General features: G+C 41.2%; 1 long non-coding RNA gene across 1 annotated transcript; it reads left to right on the top strand.

Moving 5' to 3' along the window:
• Positions 1-23,182: 23,182 nt before the first annotated feature.
• On the top strand, positions 23,183-26,648 carry LOC121109127. Its single transcript, XR_005861713.2, has 3 exons — positions 23,183-23,388; positions 24,319-24,450; positions 26,451-26,648. It is a non-coding gene; the product is annotated as an uncharacterized LOC121109127 (long non-coding RNA).
• Positions 26,649-27,854: the final 1,206 nt, after the last annotated feature.

The raw sequence follows: 27,854 nt of genomic DNA on the forward strand, positions 1-27,854 counted from the left end.
AAAGTATAACTGCATGAGAACTTGAAAATTTGTAAAAAACTGCTACAATAATGTTTTATCTGCTGATGTTACCTTTTATAGAAGGCAATAGGCTGAAATCACATTTAAACTCACATTTGTAATGTTCTCTATCTTGCTTTCTAAATGTTTTTTTAACAGAGATGTTGCTGGTCCTGCACAAATGCATTTGCATAGGAGGAATGGAGCAAAGTCATAATTACTTACATGCTATGTTCTCTGAATACAAAGAGCAAGAGAAGTAGAATTGAACGCTGACTTTTGAGAGATTGAGGAGAGCAAAGGAACTCAAACAACACCTTATCCAAGGAGGTCAGAGACTCCCCTTTGAAGTAGGTTGGCCCCAGCAGCATCAACTACAATGCTCTGAGGGATACATGTGAGGCGGTGCCATAGCTCTGTCATCCTTACTGCAGGAGAAATGCACGGTAAGGAACAACAGCACATGGACCGTCCATTTCTAAAATAAAAGTGGCGTTAGTCATAAAACAAGTTAGGTTATGTGTATGTTGCCATTGGGAGGTATGACTGAACTTTGTGTGGTCATCTTGTGATAACTCCTGTCTAGCTAACATAAAGATGAGTACTTGTGAGTCTTCGGCAGCACTGCCTTTACATGAACTTCTTTGAAAATTTCTAAGTACTTGAATGATGTCATGTCAGGGAATCAAGACCTTGATTCCATTTTTTGTACCATCACAATACCCAAATCATCTTAATAAAATCTCTGCACAAAGAAAATGGTTAACCTTCAGAGCTAGCTAATAGATACAGCATTATATAAAATTATATGTTAATAATAATCTGTATAATATAGATTTAAATATCTAGATATCATTTTCTGCACAATATGGAGAAAGAGATAAACAGTCTCCCCATATGATGATGATTTTTTTTCATTTTACCAATTGCATAGAAGATTGACATATAGTGATCAATCTAAGGGATATCTAATTTCTAAAAGTACTCCTTAAAGTTGACTCAATGTCTTTTTGCCCTTTTTGTCCTTTTTGTCCTGATTCTGTTATTTTAAAGCTCCATCTACTTGCATAAATAAATACCAGTACTGCAAAGTTTGATTTTGCTGGACAACTTGGTTTTACCATGTCTCAGCAAGTTGCACTGAGACCTGTCCCACAGTATTTAGAGGCACAGGACTGCTGAATTTTATGTGAAGATTTCTTCTCCCTTACTTCTAACTATACCGTGTAAATGTGTGATAACTGATGCAACAGACCCAGTGACCACGATGCCAAACCTTCTGTAATTCAAGAAGCATTTGGACAGCATTCTCAGAAATAGAGCTTGAACTTTGGGTGGTCCTGCATGGAGCCAGAAGTTGGACTCAGTGATCCTCTTGGGTCCCTTCCAACTCAAGATATTCTACCCGTGATTCTATATTTCTAAACCTGCACCCCAAATTCCTTATAGCTTGGCATTTGCCTTCCTATCGAATCAGTCTGCGTGTTGCCTGGCTCTCAGAGGATAGAGTGGTGCCAAGGTTCTGCCAAGGTGGAACAGCCCACTGTCTGCAGCTGACACTGGCTGGTGTCAGGTTCTTCAAAAGAGAGCACAAAGCCTTGAAACAGTTGGTTATGGTAAAAAAATCAGCATGCAAGAGTTCTCACAAAAAATACGGAGAGCTACAGCTTGACTTCTGCTGGACTTCTTAACGTTTGTGTAATCCATAGATACAACAACACATTTTGTTTAATGTAATACCTTCAGATAATTTTATTAATTGCAGGGATTATGACAGAGCTTCTTTTATTAAAAAAAGCACTTGTCCAAACAAAAATACAGTGTGGTGCAAATTCTGAATTATTTTTGACCTCCTGGCATCCTTGCCTTGTCTTGCCTCGCCTGGTGTAGTAAAAATTCTTGGACTAAATGCTCCCTTTCCATCAGTGAGAGTTAATGAAGGATGTCATAGACTGAAAACAAAACAAAATAAAGATGTTTACCGTTATTACTCAGTTAACACTGAAAAAACAACACAAATGTTGTAAAGTAAAAGATGTATTATAAATGGTTTAAAATTAATGGATTGAAACATTTTTAATTTTAAAAAGATAGAAAACATGGAATTTTTTCTTTTCTTTTTTCTTTTGTTTCTTCTATATATTCATTCTGAAGTATATAAAACAATGCATTTTTTTCTGAAAGAAATGCTTATTTTCCTACTTGAAACTGTAGATTTGAAAATGTAAATTTTCACTTCAAAGTATGATCTGCACAGTGTGTTGAAGCACATTTTCACTTGTTTCCCAGCGAGTACCTACTCCTCTCAGTAGGAGGGCAAGATATAAGATACTGTGTGCAGAATTAGAGGGTTCTACAATTAGTATGAACGATCAGTCATGTTCCTATATTTTAAGTCTTGTACTTCCTGATGGACTTCAAAGTCTATCTTGTTCTGCCCCCTCATAGTGTAACATCAGCTGTTGCTGGTTAGAATTTCTGAATATTACAATTGATCTGTGTGATGTATGTTCTCTAGGTGCTGCTGTCATTCTTCTGGTGGGAATTTGTTGCTACTTGTTATGTTGGAGATACAGTTTCCTTCGGTATCTGATGCACTGCATCCTTATCTAAACTGGAGACATGTCACGATTTCGTGTTTTATCTTTATGTTTTAATTCACCATTCTGAGTCTCGTGCCAAAATCATTTCCTGCAACTGAGGTCTATCTTGATACAGGCAATTGTAGCTTCCTATTTTACATGTAGCCTTCCTCTTTTGCATGCATATTTAATTGAGTAGGAGGTGGAAGTGTGCATAATCTGATGTAGCTGTTCTATGCATACACCTACCTTTTAAGAAGATGTTGCATGCACACACAGGTGCCCTAAGATCAGAAGTCTTAGGCAGGTTTTTCAGGGTTATCAAAATGCTTTGTGTTTCTCCTTCCTGTGGTAAAATTATAGGAGATATTCTTGGTTAGGAAACGTATGTGAAAACTTTCTAAATAATTCTGTGAAGGTGCATAATACTTTTTTTACTCTCATATTTGCTCAGAGATGCCTTCTCAAGCTGGGCAGACACACCATGTCAATTCTGGTTCATTGGGAATCACTTCAGATCACACCATTTGTGCTTATGTTGATAATGTGCTGCAGGGAAGCATACTTGGGCATCAGAAGCAGTCTGAACCCACACTGCTTCATCTGCAGAGAAAGCCTTAGTCCTGAGGCCTGCTTTGACCCATGGATGAAGCCTTAGACCATCTATGTCAGCCTCCAGCCCTGCCTTCAGCATCTGTAGTATTTTCTCCTGAGGTACGCAAGAAAGGAAGCAGAGATATGCCCAAAGGTTTCCTTTCCAGAGGAGGCAGACAACTTTTTGGGTGTGGAGTGAAGAAGGCGTGTGAGGAGTTCCCCGAAGGCATTAGGGTGGGCCGATGTTTCCAGCATAGTAGGAAATCATATTTGTTTGATGACAAATTCTGTCCTACACAAATTCCTTGAAACTAGCATTTGTGACTTCAGGACAGTAAGATGTCAAACTGCCAGTGCATACACTGGCAAATATACACGTGTGCACACTTGCAGTTATAAATACCAAGTGATGGAAAATTGCTATCATTTGTTTAATTGCATATGTATTAAATCATTCTGTTTTATATATTTTTATGCCAAATTCAGCAAGAAAAACTGTCTTTTTGGAGTGGATAATGTGCTGAAAATGTGTAGAAAAACATCAAGAATGAGAGAGGAAATTAAAGTTACGGTAGGTGAACACACTGAGTGTGAGATGCAACCGGTTAACACAAGACAGCTAAACTATTTCCACAGCAATAGAAGTGCTGAGAAGTAAAATAATTATCATAGAACAAAAGCTCGTGCTCCTATTGATCTAAAAATGGCTTAGAGAGCCAATTTGCACAGAGCAAATAGAACTTCCCAATTAAATATGAGAGTAATTATGATAATAATGCTTTGAATTGGTAGATCTTTTTAGTTGAGGATTCTCAAATAGCTTTACAAAAGAACAGGTCAGAATTATTATCATAAGAATAAGGAGAGAGGACAAAAGAGCTCATAGAGAAAATACCCATTCAAAATCCTTTGGCAGATTCTAAGAACAAGACCAGATGTGTAGATGTAGAGGAGTTGCTATAACCATGTTGGAGTGGTAATTTGTGGAGAGAATTTGTTGTGGAATTCACCCCTTGCTGCAGAATTGTTTTTTCCATTCAGAGGGTGCGTCCACACTTGTGAAGCTACTGGAATTTATTGAAATAATTACACCCGAAAAATTTGGTAAATTTCCAGAGGAGCTCCCAGCCCTAGTTTTAAATGTTTCTGGCCCTGATGCTTGAGAAAATATGTGGTTTTATTTGTATGGTTGTATGGAAATATAGTTGTCTTCCTGAGGTTACAGAGTGAGCCAGCAATAATAATGAGGGGAGATGTGATTTGCCCCGTACCAGGCTTGTTGAAACTTATCAAGGCAAGTCCACGGCACAGTGAAGGTGAAATGTAGACCAAAAGATGCAATAAAACCAATTCACCATCATATAGCGCAGATGCAGCACTACTGAATGTATGCTTTATCCTAAGATTTAAGGCTCTACGAAGCTGTAGACTTCTGTCAATTGAAGCACACGCGCTGTAAAATCTGGGGTCCTTTTTGCAAAAATGACAGCCAACTTCCTGCAGAGTACATGAAGTTGCCCTTCTCAGTGCCTTGGGAAGAAGGCTATCTTGCTGGATAAAACCATACATGCTTTCAAACCCACACTGCAGTAATTTAGCATAAGAACCTTGCACCCTACAAAGACTTACATGTGAATAACTGTTGATAGTGGTGACATAATCACACAGGGTCAGTTAGGTGTGAGGTGAAACACTGAAGCAGAAAGCCTCAGAATTTATATTATCTTGACACTGGGTAGTCTCCAGAAATATTTGTGATTTATCTTTCCCTCCTGTGAAGTAAAAAGTTTGATTCTAAACATGTGCACATACGTGGGAAGTTATTTAAAGCATTTGGTGTACCGGGATGGGCAATAGCGATTTACTGATAGAATCGATTCTGATCTGTTGGGTGGAGAATCTGTCTTCTGTAAGAACACCCACCTCCTCTCTCACACCATGCCATCTTCTATAAACTCTTCTGTGTTCATTACATTGGCTTCTTCTTTTACCTTATTCATCCTAATTTTGTATCACAGTTGATTTAGAATTTTTAATGCTGCCTGCCTGTTCATTCTTTTTTCCTTGACCTTTTCTTCCAGTACGTAGGTCACTCTGAAAGTAATGCCTCCTATTTCTTTCCATGGAAACTGCAACAGATACAAAGAGCAAAATAACACTGTTTGATAGAGCAAATTCTCAGTTACAAAACACTGTTTTTCAACATAGTCATCACCATGAGCTGAGCACTTTTGCCAGTGGTGAACAAGAGCCTGCATGTCGCACTTGTAACCATCTGACCTGCAGAGGTGACAACATTCGTTCTGTGAAGGTTCTATGAAATCGTGAGTCACCATTGGTTTATTTACCTTTTTTTTTTCTTTCCAGAGGAGCTGTTCTGATTTCTCACTATCCCTTCCTCATCAGAATTTTTTAATCTCTATTTTTTTTTTTAAATGACAGCCCCTGAGTCTGGCCACTGTTTACCAAGCTCAGCAGTAACATGCTTTGGGACTTTTTTGAACCAGCAACGTCAGGTCATCAGGCAAAGAGTTGGTGTGCACACAGCGACTTATTCTGTTAGCAAATCGGTTCACTCATTCTTAAATTCTCTATGAATCTCCAAATAAAGCAATCTGGTCCTCGGCCTGAGACACTGATTTAAAGGCACTAAAGTCAGAGGTAGTCCTTCAGTTGATGTCAGCAGCCTTTTTTTTAGAATCTGACTAGTTTGCCTTAGCTTCTTCCTATCAATTATGTTCAAAATGGAAGTAGCAGTGAGTTACTGCTGGAGGTGGTATTCTCTGTAAATTTAAAATTGCTTTCTTGTACAGATGTAAAAGAATATAATCTAAATGCTCTTCAGAGTACATGATGTTCTGAACCAGTGATATTTTGCAGTTCAAAAACCTTTGATGCGCTTTTTAAAGCCACTTTTAATATGTATCAAATGTCAAAGTTTTCAGAAGCTCTGAGATCTCTCAGATAAATGTCATTTTTTTTTTACACCCACAATCACAATAGATTAGGATAAAAGGAGATTAAACACCTGTAACAGAAATATGTAAAGCTCGTTTTGACTTCTTCTGGGGGAACTTCTTTCGGGATTTTTTGTTTAAATAAAAAACATATGTTTTTAAATACAGAAACAATAGATTTTATTTCTGTACTCCTTTTAAGCATATTTAAATATTTAGTGTCAAGTCTGTGTGAAAGATAATGTAAAAGTAATTCACAGTGCCCTTAAGTGAAATTATGTTCTGATGTGGAGATGAATGAGTAAGAAGTATGATAAGGACAGATTGTGAATGCAAGGCAGTCTGAATCATTTAGGAAACCTACTGTGAAGTAATGTTTGGGCACACTGAAATGTTCCTGTGCTAAAAGGAGCATTCGAGAGTGACTACTGGCAACGGGCCTGGGAAAGACAGGCTCTGGAGGTGACTTGAGCATCTTGTATCTGCGCGTCAAGGAGGCGAACTGTGCCCAGAGAAAGGCTGTAGGATTGACCACAGTCCTCAAAAGCATGCCTCGAGGCGAGGGAGTCAACAAACGTGTAAGTTCCTATATCAAAACCAGAAATGCGCTGTGAACAGGCTTTTTGAACTCTGAAACAAACGAGGCTTTAATAACATCCAGTTGGTGCAAGATGAAGCAGATAAACGTAAACTACAAATAAAGCACACATTTTTAATAGAGATGTTAATTAAACTCTGGAATAATTTACCACGGGTTGCGGTAGATTTACCAGCACTGGAATCATTTAAATCAAGTTCATGTTTTTCTGGAGGTCTCCTCCAGCTGAAGGGGAATTAACTCAAGGCATTCCTTTGGCCGTTATTATTCAGAAAGTTAAATCAGATGATCTCAGTATTTTCTGGTCAGGTTAAATATTAAGCTATCAAAAAACCCACCTTTGTCTGTGTAGAATGAGAAGAATTAACTATAATCAGAAAGAAATAATACATCACAAACAATTCCGAACAGAAGGAAGCCACAGAGAGAAGCAGGGGCTGAAGCAGGTGGCCAGGGGCCTTGGCAGTCAAACAGTTAAAGATGTAAAAGGAACCAGAGGAGTAAAATAGCTAATTTAATAGCATGAAAATGGTAAGCAATAAAAACTCTTCTGTTCTGGAAAAAAGAAAAGCATAGGTTCTGATACTCTCATGGGGAATAATACTCTCATGGGAGGGACTAGATAATCTTGGTGATCTTTCCAGCCTCTATGATTCTATGATTCTGTGGATCTACTTTGGGAAAAAATAGGGAAATAACTGTTTTTTTTTTCTTAAGTGGTGGTGATCATTTGCTCAGCACAAGTCAATGATATGCATTAACTACATCAGATAGTTTTTACAGAGTATAACCATATTACATTTTAGAAAGCTGACAAAATTCCTGATTTGCTGCTTAGAAGATTAGCATATATAAGACTTTTCAGCACATACATATTTGGTGAGATTGCAAGGTTATGAAAAATTTGAATTATCTGCTGTGCCAATTTTTTATTTCTAATGAGGTATTTTCCTTGGAATTTGTTTAATCAACACTACAGTACCCAGATACATTTATTAGGTATAAATTATAATGGCCTTATTCTAATTTAGCAGATTGCTTCCCAGTGATTGTTACTAACTTAACAGTTACCAGCAAAAAGGGTGTGCAGGATTGGCATAGCAATGAGGTAAGGATGGTCTGATCTGCTTTCAAAAGCATCTGCAACCAAAAGAATGCAAAAGTATGCCCAAAACAAGATTCTGAAGTAGCACAAAGCATGATTAAGTAGTGGGGCTGGTCAGGCTAATAGCTGAACTCTGTGATCTTGAAGGTCATTCCCACCCTAAATGATTCCATAATGCTGTAAGTCCCTGGGTTGCCTGGCCATGGCTCCGTGCTCTCCATTCATCACTGCTGTTCTCATAGAGTTCTCCAGCCAGTCCCTCTTTGCATGCGGACAACTGGGACACACTCTATCACTGCATGGCCAACACTTCCTGTGGGGTAGATCATTTGGGGTATGACATCCAATCTGCATCTCTGGAGATATCTGATGTTTTCCAATGTAAAATGCTGATGAAAATATACAATATTTGAAGTTTGCAAAGGGATCCTCCTGCAACCCAAGCTTCTGTGAAAGGAGGTCAGAGTAACAAAGTTGCGGTGCTTGGAAATTAGCTTTTTAAGATAATCATTGAATCTTTAAATAAATTTATAGGAAAGCATTAAATGTAGCCGCACTTAGCAGGTCTTGAAAGTCAGATTTTAATCCAGGCTCTGGATCAAAGGCACTTCTACTTTGCAAAGAGCAAATTACATCTGTGTGTAACAAGCAGACCAGCAATCGCACCCTGCTGTGGCAGGAAACATAGCCCCAGGAGGTGACCAGCTGCTTTTTCCCCAGGATGTGTTGCTTGTTTTGTCTATGAGACTGCCACGCAGCAGCAGGCATGGGAGAAATGGGAGCAGCCGTCAGCTCCTGCACCTCCTCTCCAAGAGATGTGGCACGTGGGGAGGGCTGCCAGTGGTGATCAATGCCATTTCCCTCTTTCGCTCTCCATAGAATCACAGACTCATACAGACAGAATCATTAAGGATGGAAAAGACCTCTAAGATCACCTGGCCCAACTGTCACCCCCATGGGTCTACTCGTCACCCCCATGCTCACTAACCATGTCCCTAAGTACCACCTCCCTGGGCTGCCTGTTCCGATACATTACCACTCCTTCTGAGAAGCTTTTTTTCCTAATATCCGATCTGAAATATCCAATTCCAACTACAATCTACCTCCAGACACCTGCAGTTTAGTTTCTCCTAAAGAAATAAGGTGGAATCATGAATGATATAAGCATAATATCACAGTTAATTCACTTGTTCTTTGCTTTTTGTGCAATAGCAGGTAGCACATGGTACTCAGAAAAGGGCTACTTGGGGACCTACATAGCATGAAATGTGTGCCCCATGGGGCAGGGGTCCTGTGGATGTGGAACAACATGAATGGCAGCTGTCCTTGTGGTTCAGCTATAACACTATAGCACTCAGAGAGCCTTGAACTTGCCAACATCTGGTGCCAAGGAAATGGAAAAGTGAGTGGTAACCATTTTCTACACCCGTACTTCATCTGTACCAATTCTCCTCTGAGAATTTTGCATTCTGGCTTTATGTGCACCCCCTCCCCACCAGCACTGCCATTTCACAAATGCACTTCAGGAAATGTTGTGAATACAAGCCATAAAGACTTTGTTCTTTTCAAATGCCAAACTGCCTGTGGGTAATATCCTATTATTTTCTTTTTCTCCCAAAGACTGCATTTTTGGACACAGGAATGCCAAAGACGTGGTGGTTGTAACTGCTTTTGGGACAGCAGTGTGACCTGCAGCAAAACACATGCAAAATGAAAGCACCAAATTCTGGTGGCCAGATGAGCAGAAGAGAATATGCAGATCTCAGAAGCATAGGGCAGGTAGGGCACATACACAGAAAATGCTGGTTTCTTTTAAAAGTGAAGATGAAAGTTGACATCTGGAGGGCTGAGTATTGTGCAGCTGATAAACGATTATACTGTTGCAGCTGCTTGTGTGAAAGCTTGTCAGCAAAAGAAATGTAATAAATGCTCGTTTTAAAACCTGTTTTCTTTACCCTTTGCCTTTGTGCTGGTTTTCAGGGCATAATGAAGACATCCTTTAAAGTCTGAGGTTTTAAAATTAAGTAATTTTTTGAAATTATGAACATAAAAAGTCAGACACTTTGAAACATGTGAAACCAGATGACATTTTTATTTGCATCTCACTCGTACAGAAAGAGTTTAATGGTTTGCCATCAGGTGGGGCTGGGAAAAAAAGTCTTTAAAGACCTTTTCTACATGATGGCAATAAAAAGGAAAAAATGAGACTGTGTGAGAAGGGGGTGCAGGGCTAAGGAAAGCTGAGGGAAAACAGGGAAACCAAAAAGCTGAACCAGAGAGAAACCTCGTTTTAGTGGGAACTTTCATTCTGCAAATGCTGACACGTTTGCCAAGTTTCTTCTTCTAATTTCAGGGCTTCAACACTGAGCTTTTTAAGGAGGATTATTTCTTCATACATGCCTGAACCAGAGAGATGAAGTTAGCAGTGCTTATATTTTCATATTGTCATTAAACCTAACGTATTTCTCATCACACTTCACAGATCCTTTATTAAATCTCTTTCCTTCTGTTAGGAGTTTCTTTGCACACTGACAGCACTCACATCTGCAGAAGTTCACTAAAATGTACCAAATCTACATTCTTCAGTGAATGGCATTATATAAACCTGATATATACTGAATAGCAGGGTTTGGATCTGTTTCCTCAAAGAAAGATGAATAGGCTTAATCTAAGAAGAGAATGATGTTGTTATGTGTGAAAAAAAAGAAACAGAAACTGTGAAGGAGTCTGAGAATCATAGCATCATAGAATGGCCCGGGTTGAAAAAGACCTCAAAGACCATTTAGTTTCAACCCCCTGCCATGGGCAGAGTCACCAACCACTAGACCAGGCTAACCAGAGCCACATCCAGCCTGGGAAGCCCAAACTTCAGGCCTCTGTCCCACCATGGTCAGACAAGGTTCTCCTCCTGTGCGTGGAGGGCACTGGGCCTGAGACCAGAGCTGGTTATCCTGCTCCATGTGGGGAGGTGGGAACATGTGGAAGTGGTCTGTGCAGCCTGGGGAACAGGCTTTGTAAAGCCAAGGGGGAAACCGAATGCTTTGTGCAACACAGTGTGCTGCAGATGACCCACTTTCTGCCAGAAGAGATCTGTCAGGGTTATAAAAATCCTAATTGGATTTTCCTTCACAAAGCAGGCAACGTGCATTCCCTAGGAGAACTTGGGGTTAAGGCCATAGCAGCTTATTCTTCCCTGTCCTGAGCTGTCTCTAACGCTCACTGAGTTGTCCTACGATATTCCTTCTATTATAATAAGAAGAGTTATGACATTATCACTAAATCTGTGGTGTAGTTCTGAACGCTGCCAATTGTCAGCCTAATTTTGGTTAAAATTATCTACACATGAATTTTGCACCACCTACTGGTAAATGGACTTATTTCCAGATGGCAAGGCAGGCGATTTTGCCCTGTGAGATGAAAAGTGTCCTTAAAATGATCAAGCTAGTCATCTTATTAAAACATGTAGCTACTGTTCTGGGGGAATGTTCAGCTCCTCGTCACTACCTTGTTAATGAGTTATAAATAGTTTTGAGTGATAGCAATACAAGGCAGATTTGAGAGTGTCATGTAGCACAGGGAAGCAGCCATGTATGGGAAGCTGCATTGAGCTGTTGGGAATTTTTGCTGCAGTTTCTGTTCTAGTTCAAAACAGTGAAATCAGAGGATAACGACTAAAATTTGTCTTGGTAATGTTTGAGCTTGGTACTGTTTATTTTTCATGTCCTGGAGTCTATGAGATGCTTTGTAGACGGAGATACAACATCTCATATAAGAGTGGTATCTTAGTCTTCAAACACAAAAGAATGCAGATTCATTTTCTCCACTTTCATCCCAGCCTTGACTGGCACCTGGTGGTGCAACCATAAAATGAATAGTAAAGGAGATAAACTACAATGTGGAGAGAATGAACAAACGGTTGTTTCAGCATATTCTCTAGGTTTGGTTCCTGCTGCTTCTTACGAGGCATCTTCTCCATTTTCAATCAGTAATTTTAAGGCTCAGTTTGAAGTTCTGCAAAATGGAAATCATCTGAAGGCGTCCAAGCTAGTTTATTATAGTCTTTGTATTCAGTTTGTAATTTATGGTTTTTCCTGCTGTAAAAGCAGGATGTCTCTTACATCCTCTTCCCACTTCACCCTTGTTGACCCAAGAGGTAAGGAGTTACAGCCTCTTGTGCCAGCATGTCCAAGTGAGCCCTGGAGTGATGCACCTGAGTCTCTTAGCACCTTCCCACCCTCCAGCTCTCTGGAAAAGTGGAGCAGCAGGATTTGGTGAAAGATGCTTAACAGCCCTCCGCCAAATAGTGAGCAGGAAAAGAGCCTCTTTCTATCCAACCACCCTCCATATGCTAACTTTGCCAGCTTTTGGGTTACTCTTTGTTACTAGCAAAGAAGAAACTAAGTTAAAATGAACGAAGTATTATTAAACAGGAACTGTAACATTTGAAAATCCATCTCATTGTAGATGACCACCACACTGTTCTTTATCTGTTTTATGGCTACAAAATCATAGCTGAACATATTCCCCTGGTAAAAAGAGAGGAGGGGGAGAAGACCCTCAGCTCTGTTTCAACAAGACACCAAGAGACTACAGACCTCTGAATGGAGGGTAGTCATGGTGAAGAGGGCACAGCCATGCAAATGGAGAAATGCAGATTCTCCCCAGAATATCACTCTGAAGTAGATGTGAGATAGATGGATGTAGGCCAACAGTGTCCTGGGTTGCACCTAAAGAGGGGCAGCCAGCAGGGAGAGGGAGGTAATTGTTCCCCTCTACTCTGTTCTTGCGAGTACCGTGTCCAGATCCAGGGCCCTCAGCACAAAAAGGATGAGAAGCTTTTGGAGGTGGTCCAGATGAATGTATGAAGATGATCAGAGGGCTGGAGCACTTCTCTTATGAATAAAGACTGAGGGAGCTGGGCTTGTCCAGTCTGAAGAAGGGAAGGCTCTAGGGCGACATCACTATGGCCTTCCAATATTTAAAGGTTGATTATAAATGAGGAAAAACAACTTTTTACATTGGTAGATAGTGATAAGACAAAGGGAGATGGTGTTAAACTAAAAGAGGAGAGATTCAGATCAGATTTCAGGGGGAAGTTTTTCACTGAGAGGGCAGCGAGGCACTGGTACAAGTTGCCCAGAGAGGCTGTGGGTGCCCCATCCCTGAAGATGTCCAAGGCCAGCTTGGACCGTGTCCTGGGCAGCCTGATCTAGCACTTCATCTAGCAGTTGGCAACCCTGCCCATGGCAGGGGTGTTGGAACGAGATGATCTCTGAGGTTACTTCCAATCCAAGCCATTCTATGATTCTATGTATTTGGAATGTAAGTCAGAAAAAGAAATTAAGATCTGTTTTTGGCTTCAAATAGTAGAGGATCTCTTGAGTGCTGTTTTTTTTCTGGCAAGGGTGAGCCGGCCTCCAGGTCTCTCTAGGCAGGTTAAGTTTAGGCATGAAATCTAAGCACTGTAACTGGTTTCCCAGCCTTCTGCTGTGCTTCACTGATGAGTATGTGAGAGTCTGGCCCAGGATTCCAGTTGTCAACAATTTGTTCACAATCTGAGATAATCTAATCCAGTCTTCTCATGAAATTCCAATGATTATTTTTAGGAAGTTGGGTCTCACACTTCCTAAGGAGAGCATCACTAATGCTATTACATGACTTGAAATTGTACAAAATGGACATATCATCAGTACCCATACAAAGTATAAGCACAAACGTTGTGTAGAAGGCTTCTTTGGTGTTTTTTGGGAGGGTATATCAGGGACAGATTTAAGGCTTTGTAGGTTGGGCCTAAGATGGAGCAGACCTCATCTGAGCAGGCTGTGAGCAGATCCTGCAGCAGGGTGCTGCACCCTGAGGACCCAGGGAACGAAATGGGATATGTCGGGCTCTCTCCACTCCTGCTGGTTAGTCTGTCTCGCACTGTTGTGTACATATCCCGGCTGTAGGTGCTTAACACTCCACCAGGCTCTATGGAATCTGATTTGGGGCTAAGGATTTTGGTGTGTGCCCCAGCATCCAAATATTAGGTGCAGGATTGTTCCACAGAGGTGCTCCAAGCATGGCTCCTCTGACTGGTTGACACTGATGGGTATTAAAGTTACAGAGTCAGAACAAAAGCACTGAGTGTCCTAAGGAACTGTGTTACAAACAGTGCAGTGTAACTGAGCTAACGTCCTTGCCAATATGACTTTTTATTTAAATTAATTATTAATATTATTTAGTGTTACGCTGGATATAATCCACAACTGTGGGCTCATTTCATGTGAAGGGACATTACGTCCATTGTGGGCTCACTCACACTGAGCAAAAGGGCAGCATATTAATCATGGCAATATAACTATAACTGAGAAGTGTCATTAGAAATACCGTGTTTGTCATTCTATGTATATATATAAAGGAACACTATTTACAGTTTTTAAAGCCTTAGGGCTGACTCACAATACACAGTATCTAGTTTCATACAGCAGATAAGTGCTTGGAGAAGATTTAAATCAATTATGCAGTTGTAAAGTTTTAAAGTTCAAAGGGCTTAAGATTTGTAAAAAATGTTTAGATGTAATCTTAAGGGAAAGAACTAGGCACTTATGGCTTCATTTGGAAATGGGCTTCACAGTCACAACTTATTTCATTCTATCAGTCTCAGCTAGGGACTCAGAGCTGCAGTGTAACCACAGTGAAAAATTGCCTGCTATTAGCATGTATCTAAGAGGGTTTTGATAAACTCCCTTCATGCTGAACTGCAGGAATCTTATGGCTGAAGTGGCACTGCAGCACGCAGCCCTTTGCTTCCATTTGGTCCTCTTAATCCGTGTAGAGACTGAAATATTCTTTCACTAAATCTTCTGATTACTGGGAGTGAGCTGAGGAGGGATGGAGCTGAGACCCTCCCAGCCTGTCTGTCTGCCCTGCTGAATGCAAAATCCCACAGACCCTTTTTCTGCAAACCTTTGTACTGGTCCAGGATGATATATATATACAGCCATCTGTGCCAGAACTGAATTTCGTCCATAAAGACTAGAGGAAGAAATAATGCTTTGCAGGTTCGTATTCATCAACATAGATTTTTTTTAATGACAAAGAAAAAGGCTAAAGCTTTATCTTTGAGCTAGCTATGTTGAATTCTGAGAAGAGAGACTGAGAAGGAATGAATCTGCACATATATGGAAAATGTAAAAATACTAACCTTCATGCTGTAGGGGTAAGTGTGGGTACTTCCATCACTGAATTTGCAGGACAAGAGCCAGTTGAGGACCAATATGCATGCCAGCCTGCTCGTGAAATACGAGCTACATCATACTACATCCCAGCAAAATTCATCGTCTTAAACTCAGCGCTCTGTTAATAGGCTTCATGGTCTGTTAGGCTTAGGAGATGAATACTGCAGATGTGAAACCACGTGTAACGTAGACACGTCCACAAGCATATCTACAGATGTAGGAGGAGTAGTGGACTTAGTTTCCTTTATTTATTTATTTATTTATTTATTTATTTATTTATTTATTTAAAACTTTGTTTCACCCCTTTTTGTGTTGTACCTCTCTTATATCTCTGTTGCGAGACCAGTGTGATCGGCAGAGGATGCTGCCAGCCATGTGGGTGCCCACAGGCGTGGTACCAAAGGGCAGAGAGAACCCCGAGCAGCCACGCAGCTGAAGAGAATTCAAAGGCAATATGGCTTATCCTGGCAATGAAAGCAAAACTATAAAAACGTACGAATGAAACAGAGAACTTCTTTCACTGACAGCTCATTTGAAAACCTGTTTGTTACAGCAGCCTCTACTCTCTCCCAGTATTTTCATTCTTCGCTCTTGTTTGCCCTAGCTGTTGTCTGTCTTCATTCCTTGTTGGTATTCTCTGATTTGGGGCACACAAAATGCTCATGCTGGTCTCTTCAGATGCTCTCAGTAATAGGTGGTGAACTTGTCAGGACAAACTCACGCTCTGCTCATTCTATGTGTGTACACTTTGGTTCTGTGTACGTAAAGAAGCACTTAAGAGAGTCTATTATTAATAACAGTAAATTATTCTACACTTTCTTATCAGATGATGTGAAATCAAGTAGCTGTTGAGACATGTTGGGCAGATATCTACAAAAGTAACGATATCTGAAGATCCACAACAAAAAGGAAAAAATTTGGAAGGCTTTCAGTCAGCTCGCAGCAGCTGCAAATGTTGCTTTGGAGGAAATAATGAACCCATCTGAGGGTCTCTCTCAGCACGGTCTCACCAAGTTATACAGATTACAGATCGCAGAATGGTTTGGGTTAGAAGGGACCTCAAAGATCATCTATTTCCAACCCCCTGCCATTGACAGGGATGCCAACCACTAAATCATTCAGTAGACAAGGCTGCCCAGGACCCCATCCCGTGTGGCCTTGAACATATCCAGGGATGGACTTGTCAGAATTTGTATTTGGCTTCTCATTTGGATACATCCCCATAAAGGGATTTGGAACAATCAGCTAGAATTGAGCCAGTAGGTCATCCAGGTAAGAGGAATAATAAAAATAGTGGCCCTATATTTGCAAAAACATATGACACTGGAGATAGTGCTGAAGTTGCTCTGGTATTACTAACCTTATTTTCTTCTCCATTATTTATATTCAAATTTTACAATACATATAGTATGATATGCAAGATAAAACTTCATTCTAGAATTAGCCAGTGCCCTGAAGGCCATGGTACAAGTGCTTCTATTTGTATAGGATTTCACCAGCTATTCTATTCCTGCTCTTTCATAGGTTAGATTTCTGTAACAAAAAATGAGTGTCTATACTGACAATTAACAACACAGAAACCAGCAAGGAAAAAAAAAAAAGATTAATGCAGCTGCAAACACAGTGAAACAAAGGCATCTTGCTGGTACACCATGTTTCATACACGTGAAATAGAGTTCAATTCCTTTTTATTTATTTGAGCATATTTTAGCACATGAAAATTAAGGTTTTCTGCACAAAGACAGCTACTGAAGGAAAATATGTATTTAATTGCATAGAGATGGTTTTGCCTTAATTATTATTATGATTTTTGTTTTTAGAGACAATTTTGTCTAAATTTTTGTCTGAAGGAAGTGATTCTGGGCTGTCCATACAGTGAAGGATGAAATACCATCACATGGCTTTTGCACATAGGTATGGACATGTGTGTGTGTGTGTGGTAACAGTACCCTCTCTCTGCATCTTCTTTTATGCATTACTTCAGTTGCAGTAAAGCCTTTCTGCAGAGCCAAATGGGCCTTATTAGGACAGCAAGTAAGGTTCTTCCCAATGTAAGGACTCCAACGCTGTGTTTTGTATGTACTCCAAATCTTCCTTTATCTGCATGAAAGGAATTAATGCCTGTGTGGTCAGATGTCTCATCTGTGCCTGTTCAGTTCTCATCTGTTTGAGAGAAAACTGAGAAAACAAATGACGTATTGAGTATATGCTAAAGGAGCCATCAAGTGAGAGAATTTACAGGGAAAAGATGGCTTTAGACGGCTACAGATCCCTCCTTTTTACAGCATTAAAAATCACTGCATTTTGTCCTTTTCTTTCCAGCCCAGTAAATGGTGAGCTTTGAAAATGATCCCCACGTTAACAGATCCCCACGTTAACAGGTTGGAACTATCAGTTCCAACGGCCAGGGTGCTCTATTCAGAAGGGTGCTGAGATGTATTGTCTAAACAGATAAACATCAGGTCATGTTGCGGAATGGGCCAAGTTAATCAATAATTTAATTACCAGTGACCTCATTTTCTTACTTCCAGTTGAAAGAGAATTTTTGCATTCTTACGTAAGTTATCATTTATCCAACTTCTTACAGATGGATTCAGATGATCCTTTTCCTGCCTTGAGGATGAGATGAACTTAATCCAAAATTAGAAATGAAAAACAGATGTCTAGATATATATATTCTTCTCCTCATAGCTTTCATTGCTATGCAATGGTAAATATGATTGTATTTACCCAAAATAATCATAACAAAACATTTTCTGCCAGAAGTTTAGCTTACATCCAATGGAGGTGTGTTGCTGTGGTGATAGCTGCAGCAACAGGACACAACTGTTAGCAATGTTTTCCAAAGTTGCAAGCCCTTTCAAGAAGGCCAATGTTCACATGTTGTAGCTATTATTATTATTTGCTTTTATTGGGAAAGCAGCTGGCTGGAGGTCCAGAAATAGAACAGGTTTAAAGCGAAGCAGAAAATCTCATTAGTATCTAAAAATAAGTCATCTTCCAGGATGGAATTTGAAACCGCCAGTTTTTATGCTTTTGAATGCCCTATGTTATTCCTGTTGGATTTCTCTTCATAGAATTTTAATAAGAACCCTTTGAAATTGGACTCTGCCTGGAATGTTTCTTTGGCTTTTGAGCCCACATTTCATGTGCAGTTGTTTTAGTTTAAGAAAAAAAGGAAAAGAAAAGCACCTGGATAAGAACAGGTGGTGCAACACACATTTTTTTATAAGCATTTGGGATTTATGTGGTGTGTGGCACCACAGCCATCCCCACAGTCAGGTATGCCACAGAGAAGCATGCATTACACATACTCAAGAGATTAAGCTTCTATTTTAACTTCTCTTTTGATTTCTGACTGTATGATATTGTCCATATAGATGCACTAGCACATTGCACCTAATTATGGTGCATATCTTGATTATACATCTGGCTACAGATCCCAGTAGAAAGCAGTATGCTTGTTCCTTGGCTTTCAACGAGGAAGTCAAGAGCCAATCCTTGCTCCAAAACGATAGCAAGTAACATGGAGAGCACAGTGGTAGCACCAATACCTCCACTATGCTGATGAGAAACCCGAGTGCAGGAAAACATAAATTACTGACCCCGAAGAACTAAGCCTACGTCTAGACACCACAGTGGGGGAATGTGAGTTTCTGAGTCAGGATGTGCACAAGGCCATGTTTTGATCACATTTTAGATGAAAGTCATGTGCATACCAGCCATCCCCCACCAGGTTGCTGGTCTCATAGATAGGACACAGGGGATGTGGGAAGGCAAGGCAGAAGCTAAAGCAAACCCCAGAAGATGCCCACTGTGGGCAGTCAGTGAGCTGGGTGCAGACAATGGAGCACCTTAGCAGCTAAATGAGCCTAGGGCAAAGACACAAAGAAAAAGAAATAAATCCAACCTTTGCAACACCATCTCCCATGCTTACACTTCATGTGCCCAAACATTTAATGGGATTGAAACATTCTGATGGTTCTCAGTGCACAGGAATTAATTTTAAATAGGGGGAAATCACTGGAATAGTTCCACTATTGTCCAGGGCCATTTGCGGGTTCCTGGGAAGAGCACTTCTGTACGGCCTTCCTTTTCAGTGCGTAGAGACACAGAGGAGATTTGTTAGGCATCTTGGAATGTGAGATATTTATTTTAAAAACCAAGAGAGAGTTGTATAGCACATCATGGGTGGGTTACTGATGAGCTGTTGGATGTTTTAACGTTCTGAGTGTACTGAAGAAGAAAATGCTTCCAACAGAGGATACAGCCTCTGAGCTTTCTTTATTTACTGCCTTTCTTTACTGCCACCCCCAGTAGCCGTAACCATTTAAGGCCATGAGCCTCCGAAAAGAGGTAATATGGTCTATATTACCCAAATATGGTCTTTACTACCTCTTCCCACAGATACCGCCTTTGTATTTATTTATGATCTGCATCAGTTTTGGTATAATGGCCTGTAGATTTTCCTAAGTTATTATGATAAAAGTATTGCAGAACATAGACTATTTTATTAAAAGCCTTGTGAGCATCTGAAGCCAAAGCCTTACTGTTAATTGCACCTCAAACTTCAATATAACTGTAGGATTTATACCTACACAACTAATCATCTTCAGCAAGCACATCATTTTCATTTAAAAAAGCATCTCGAAGTGTGTAAATTCACAGATGTTAATGATTACACACGTTTTCCCTTATTGCTTCAAGGCCAGTAAAGGAAAGATTCTGCTGTAATTTGCACTGCATTGATGAGAATTGGATTAATATCAATTAAATGAAAGACTGAATTCTGAGACTTTTTGCTTTTAACAGACAAGGAGATGTTTCTGGATATGTTTGTTTTGGATAAAAACAGACTTGTCTTGCCGCTCAGGCAATGGGCAGCAGGAGAGCTGCTGTGAATGTGAACTCAAAAGTGTGCAGTGTCAGAAAGAGGGAGAACCAAAAAGACCTTCTTTATCCCATAGCAAGGTCTGGCTCTTGGGAGCGGAACCATTGTCTACATCTTACGAGAGAGAAGGAAAAAAAAGAGCAAATAAATTGATGGGTGAAAATACCCAGCAATATCCAAATGCAACTGCAGTGGGGTTCTTTAGACACCATGCACATTCTGCTGCAGAGATTTCATCCATGCTCTCTGTATCTTTTTACTTTGTTTCGTGTGTGTCCATGCCAATATACACACTTTTAAAAAGGGTCATTTCCCCATTTCTGTTGTAATTCCGGTTGCTGTCATCATAATCTAAGGCACCCAAAAACAAAAAGAAGTATAAAAAAGCCCAACTATACAAATATCTGTGATCCCAAAAAGTTTATTGACCTCCAGAAATGTGTGCTCTATGAATGAAATTGTCATATGCTTTTCCTTCTTTGAAGCTGACATAATTGAAGCTGATATAAACATATGGGTTTGTTCAAGTCCTTTCTGCATGATGGCAAAGATATTCAGAGAAGTCTGGGCTCCTAAACTCCAATTTGTGGTTGTATATAAGCTCTATGTTGTACTTTCCACTTACATTAGAAGGACTCACTCAATCCTAACAATTTTCGGAACTTTAAATACAAGTGGAAAAGTACAGCTTTAGCAGGCAGACTTAAGGCATCTGCTTCCAGAATTTTTGATCTAATCTCTGCCATAGTTCCTTCCAAGGGGCAGTCTCTGTTTTCTAAGAAGCAAAGCGTTTTAAGTGGAATTTAATGTGTGTGCGAACAGACACGCAGACAAGTATTCTTACTGTCTCTATGATGTCAAAACTAAAAGCTGGTGTCATGGCTCAGGGTGGTACAGGGAGGCATCCTGCTGACACTTCACACGTGCTGTGGCTTACTGCATGCCTAAGCTACAGCGCAGGTCCCTGCAGCCTGTGCCCCAGTGCCCCTCCCACAGGGACAGACCTGCTGCTAACAGGGCTCCGGGTTCACCACACAGCGGTTCTACAGTGCTGACCACTGTCCAAATGGCTGACACACTCAGAATCAAACAATAATTCAAATTCTTTCCATTCACGTCTTTGATCTGGAAATTTATTTCCCTCTTCATTCACTCTTTAATGACAGGACGACATTTTTGCCTTCTAATCAGCCAGTTACAAGGTTACTTCATTTCCCCCCTAGGTGTTCTGGAGCTGAGGCATTAGTGTTTATGACTAGCTGCATGCAAATACACGCCCTCTGTTTTGTGTATTACACTGCATCAACAAGGTATGTTACTGAGGCATCATTCTGGGAAGCGTTTGTGTTCAGGTTAGTTCAGCAGTTTCACTTGGTAACGATGCTGCACACACACAGAACGTTTTCTATTTAGGAATTAAGCAGACTTTAGGAAGGCTGGGAAAACTAGCACTTAAGTCCGCTTCCTAATCAGAAGTCACTTACAAGGCCATAAGCAAACAGGGTGCTTTGTCATGACAAGGCATGCAAGCTAAAGCTGCTCCCCTGCTGGAATGACGATCCTGAGTTACTGCACTGAAGCTGTTCTGCTGCAGTTTGAGGCCCGGCCTGAAGGTGCAAGAATGCAATAGGGACCCATCTCAGCTGTGATTCATCATTTACTGCAAAAAGGCTGTAGGAGACTTCAGTAGGACCCTGTAGGAGATTTTGGCAGGACTCTGTATCTTCACTGTCTGCCCAAGTGGAGCTCATTGTAGGTCTGGGCCCCAGACGGCCTTCTTATTGCATTATACCATATCACTACGGGCAAAGGAAGCCGAGGAACCAGATTTTCAGACACAACAAAGAGCAGCATTATGTGAAGAGACAGAGGGTATTGAAGGGAGAGGTCTGATCCTGCATGGCATTTTTACAGGTGCTTAATTTCAAACATGAGAACAACCACGCTGCTGTCAGTGGATTGCTTATGAACTTAAAATTAAACGCATGCTTTGTTGGATTAAGGCTGTAGTATAGTCTTGCCAAACTTAGCCCCCGGTTCCTTCTAACTGTATGACTAGGCCAACCTGTTCCTCACCATTCCCTTGTGCAATGGCGATTAAAGTGCAACGAGTGGCTCTCTCACATGGCTTTAAAAAATCAAACAACAACAAAAAAATCTGTGTCATCCATGGAGATGCAGCACTGACCAAAGCTATGAGGGATGCTAATATGTTGCCACCTGTGTTGTCTTTTCATATCAATGAATATTGCAGGTATGTGTCACTTTCACTGCCACGAATCATTAGTCATGTTAGCAATTCAGCTGGAGCATACCCATGCCTGAAGTCATCTGGATGCCTACCAAAATACAGCTCAGGATACACTTCAGTAAAATCATGGCAAACACTGCATGGAAAGTCTTTGCTTGCCAGGGGCACCCACCGGCACCAAGGAGTTTACGCTTCCATCTTTGTTTTAGAAACAGCTCTGGGGGGAAGTGAGAGTAGTTGGGTTTACTTGAGGTCTTATCGGAGACAGAGAATTTGGTTTGAACGATTCTGACTATTTGGTCAGTGGCACTTTTTCCTGGTTCTGGTTTTGTGAGTTCATTTGTAACTTTCTATTGGAAGAAGGGTTTCCTGTAAAACTTTGGTTTTTGAAAAGCAGAGGCACACAGCTGCAAACACAAAGCTAGGGCCTTGCACATACCATGGTTTTAAACACCTTGCCATCTAAAGGAACTCCAAACCCAATTGAGCACTTTGATGGATAGACTTTGATTTCTGCTCTGTGTTTTCCTGCAACACGTTTTCATTCCCAGTGGGAATAAATTCACTTAGGGAGGGGAAAAATAAATCACAGAGTCACAGAATATGCTGAGTTGGAAGGGACCCACCAGGATTTTTGAGTTCAGCCCCTGGCTCCACACAGGACCACCCCAGATCCAAACCCTGTATCTGAGAGTGCTGTCCAAACGCTCCCTGAACTCGGGCTACCCAGGGCACAGATGGCCCTTTGGACTGCAGCACACACTGCCGGCTCACGTCCAGCCGCTGTCACCCAGAACACCCAGATCCCTTTATGTGGGTGGCCCTCCATCCTCCCGCCTCCCAGTCTGTGCAAAGACCCAGGGTTGCCCCATCCCAGGTGCAGAACCCGGCACTTGCTCGTGTTACACTTCCCGTGGTTGATGATTGCCCAAATCAAGTCTCATACCTAGGTGCTTAATTTTACACACCCGGGCCTGATGAAGTGTCTTTCTGGAGATCACAGGCGCTGCTGTGCCTCATGTCCCGCCAGACTGGAAGCGCAGCCCTGCCTCGCCGTGCCTGCAGCGGTCACCTGAGGAGAAACCTCCGCGGTGGCAGCGAACATCGCGGCGCGACAGTGCAGCTCGTGGGGCTGTGGGGACCTCTCGTGGTAAACAACAGACGAGCAAACTCCGGAGCTGTCCCCTGCTGTACGGCAGCACCTTGTCCCCGTTGAGCTGGGTGGGAGGGAGAATGAACTGGAATTAGCAAGAAGAAATAAGCGATGCAATGACTAGTGCTTGATGTCGGTGCTGGTAAAATCATACTGCGTGACAATCCATGCTTTTTGACGTAATTGGTGCCTATATTCATTGTGATTTTATAATTTTCCATGACATGTAGTCCAGAAGAGATTTTCCATACCCATGGAATTTTCAGGGACCTGCTCTTTGAACCCTCCTTAGATAGCAATCCTGAAATTATTTATATTTCTTTTGCAATACTGGTTTTGTGGAGTTAAAAATATTTGTGGTTTTATGCCTATATCATTCAGTATCTTCTGGTTTCTTCATTGCATTCTTCCCTTCCCTTCCCTTCCCTTCCCTTCCCTTCCCTTCCCTTCCCTTCCCTTCCCTTCCCTTCCCTTCCCTTCCCTTCCCTTCCCTTCCCTTCCCTTCCCTTCCCTTCCCTTCCCTTCCCTTCCCTTCCCTTCCCTTCCCTTCCCTTCCCTTCCCTTCCCTTCCCTTCCCTTCCCTTCCCTTCCCTTCCCTTCCCTTCCCTTCCCTTCCCTTCCCTTCCCTTCCCTTCCCTTCCCTTCCCTTCCCTTCCCTTCCCTTCCCTTCCCTTCCCTTCCCTTCCCTTCCCTCCCCTCCCCTCCCCTCCCCTCCCCTCCCCTCCCCTCCCCTCCCCTCCCCTCCCCTCCTCTCCCCTTCTGGCATGCTGAATAATTTGCTGCCATCCACTTAGCAGCAACTCCCTTCTCTTTTGGCAAGCTTTGGGTTGTCCCAGCAAAATTCTGCATGAAAGAGGTTCAAGTGATTCCAAGTGTTCTGGTGCTGCAGCTGATGGCAGCCTTGTTTCATGGGGAATACTGTCAGGAAAGGCAGGTCCAGCTGCTGATATCAGTCTTGAAATAGCAGATGGAGTATTGGAAGTGCAGTGTTGAAAGCCAGATGTTACGAAGGGCAGAGAGAAGCTGAAGCTTAAGTGAACTGATACACCCTGAAGAGATGCCTGTTGGATTCCAGAGAACTCCAGTTAGACCCATAAAAGTAAGTGACTTAACAAAATGCACATACATGAACTGAATATATATTCAAAGAAATGATAAGCTTAACTGCATAACCTCTCTTTGCACTTATCTTGCAAGCATTTAAGTTTATAATAAACAATGGGCATTATCAGAAACTTAGTTGCTGTTGTTGCCAACAGTCAGAAGTAAATAAAGCAAGCACCAACATTCAGGTTTCATATTTCCATGGAGCAGGCAGAGATGCATGGCAGTTCTGATAGAGGAGTCCTAGAATGAACTCTGATGCAACACCATTGGGCAATCACTGCCTGAGACTCCAGAGTGAGAAATATCTTTGATGGAAAGAAGCTATCAAAGCATCTAGTAGAGCTACTATCCAATGGACTCAAGTCTTGTGTATCTGTCTTAGGTAAATAATAGAAAGGAAGCTATTAGGTCTACTGGTATTGATGAAATGTATCTAGTGGGTTCACTTTGGGTCAAATCACAGGATGTTAGGAAATACCATGAGGCAGCTGCTGGGCGCATCTGAATAAAACACTGCCATTGAGCCTGAGAGTTGTGACAGCATCAGAGGTAGACTGTTGCTACACCAGTTATTTATTTATTTCTCTAGAGAACTCTTCCTGTTTCCTGATGAATAAAAAGGAAAAGGAAACAGATAGCATCACCACAAGATTTTTATGCAAAATTTTTCGCATGTCAAAATTCTCCCTTTACAACTGTGCACATTTTGACATGTGTTGCAGTCATTTCTTGCCTGTTCATGGATGCTCTGCCCAGAGAGAATGTGGAGTCTCCTTAGAGTTCTTCACCTGGATGTGGTCCTTGGCTCTCTGCTCTGAGTGTCTCTATCTGAGCAGAAGTTGGGTCAAGTGACCTCCCAAGGCCCCCTGTCACATCAACCATCCTGCAAGGCTGTTATCTACCTGCATTACCATCAAAATCCTAAGAAAAGTCCTTCTTAGGGCTAAGGTATTTCTGAAGATCATGGAGAAGTCTGATCTTCACCCACTTAGAAATGAAGTTCTGTATTGATTGCTTTGGACCCTCTAACTGGCTTTAGCATGATGAGAGGAGATGGGAGAAAGAGAGGAGGAGGAAAGAGGGAAGAAACCTCCATTTACATTCTAACTAGTACAAAATACCACAGAGGTCAGAAAGAGAAAGCTACTGATTTGTAGTGGAGCCTAAACACAACCAAAGCATGAGTAAAAATAATAATAAAGAATGACAGTGAGTAGTTCTTGAGTCTGGAAAAAAAGCAAATAATTGAAGGTGAACAAGATTTTCACCACGAGACAGTTGTCTGAGACCACCATGCTTGTGTACCACACAGATGAAATGGGATGTAAGAGGCAAAGCTGACTGTCACAAAGGTTATGGAAGCTGGTTGTCTGAGAAGGAAGTACTTCTTAACTTTTTGCTCAGGGATCAGTTTGTGCTAGAAGTATAAACTTAAAGTGCAGAGAAAACATACAGAAAAGGAAAAAAAAATGTATGGAAAAAATGAGCAGAGCTTTTCTGGATGATAAATGAAAAGTGTCCAATAGCCTAAAAACCTCTTCTGCTTCCTGGTTGTTTACCCATGGATATTTCTGATGATCAGTCACAATTTTTTCTTCACTTTCTTTTTGATGAACAAACTAAACAGGTTTAATCTCTTCACTGAAGATAAATGTTTTTTGTCTGCTGTTCGTGCTAGAGATTCACAATGATGAATAGCAAAATATATATTTTTGAATGCAATATGTATGAATATACAAAAATCAAATATATAGATTGTATTTTATATACTTATACTGTATCTAACAGATTTTTTCATTATTATTTATTATAGTAATAAATCTTTGACTCCAGAATGGAGGCGATGTGGGCTCACTGACAGTGCAGTCTGACTCTTGCTGCTAGTTTGTCTTCAAGACCCATTTTAATACCCTTCATTTCACACACTTTTTCTCTGTAGTGCTCTCTGGAGAGCAGGTGCAAGAGAGCTATCCATTTTTTTTTTTTTCACAGGTGTACTTCTGTCTGTTGAGAAGTGTGGAAACTGCTCCATGTGGGTCATTTTATCTTTCTCTCCTGAGCCTATTTCCTCAGCATTTACACTGCGGCAAATAAAGTATTAAACAGGACTCTGTGCAGTCTGATGAACATCTATGCTAGCTCATTCCTGTCTTGCACTCCGTGTAATTCCATGTTTAAGAAGGCATTAGGTAGCACTACTTAGAGGAAACATCTTATCCTCATGAAGGAAATACCCTTCGTAAATAAACCAAGAGTGGATGTGACACAGCTCTCAGATGATGAAGAACATTCTGCAAGTTCTACTCATTCTCCGTTTTTCAAACACCTCCACAAATCCCTGCTGTGGTAAACAAAGAAAATAAGCTCATAGCAGGAAAGGCTGAATCATTATTTGCATTTCTGTTCACCACAAAAGAGATGCATGCTGGCATCCTTCCAGACAGAAACTACACAGAGTGGCCACCTTTAAGTGAAGAATGTGGAAAAGGTTAAAAGAGGAATAAATGAAATGAGGAATAAGAGTTTAATGAGGCCAAGTGTCTCACCTGGGCATTTTCAGTGAGGAATTCATTGAAGAGCTCAGGAATTAAATGCCTGAAAGATGCGATCCCATCTACAAGAAGGATCATAAGGAGGAACTACAGGCCCATCAGCCTGACCTCAGAGCAGGAAAGGTTATGGATCATCTTGTGTGAGATCACATGGCATGTGTGGGACAACCAGGGGATCAGACCCAGCCAGCATGGGTTCATGAAAGTTGTCAATAGTTCACAAATGTTGTCAATGCAATTTGTGCCTCTCATACATAAACATAGAGCAACCACATGTAAAGATATTGTCCAGATTCCCAAAGGGATTTTTAGTTCTTTGCCAAAGGCTCTTAAGGAGATGTACATAGTTAAGGGGTAAGACTGCATGGATAATTGGATATAGATAGTTGAAAGTCAGAAAGTAGCAGTAAATAGTCAATTTATGCTACATACATTAATACATATTTGCAGCATATAGTATCTGTATGCATATATGTGAACTCTACCATGTTCCTAAGATGCAGTGCAGATGCAATGCTAAGTTTTGCACTCTGCTGAGCACTGCAGTCCCACTACCTGCTGTGACCTGGCTTCAGCCTCTGGTATGCAGCTGTTTCTGATAGTTCATGTGGCCGCTTTCCCACTGAACCTGTGCTGAGCTCTCTGACTTCCATGGCCTTTTTACACTTACTGTGGAGTTTTGTCCATCAGTGTTGTCAGTATGAATAGTAGAAAAACCCTGTGTCCCGAATTTCAACACTTGGTGTCGAAACCAGCCCTTCAGTTCAGCTGTTCCCACCTATTTCTAGGGCGCAGAGAGGGCTGTGTGCATGTCAGTGGTTAATGCATCAAGTGCCCTCTGTAA

Source organism: Gallus gallus, chromosome 1 (assembly GCF_016699485.2).
Source record: "Gallus gallus isolate bGalGal1 chromosome 1, bGalGal1.mat.broiler.GRCg7b, whole genome shotgun sequence".
Taxonomy (NCBI): Eukaryota; Metazoa; Chordata; class Aves; order Galliformes; family Phasianidae; genus Gallus; species Gallus gallus.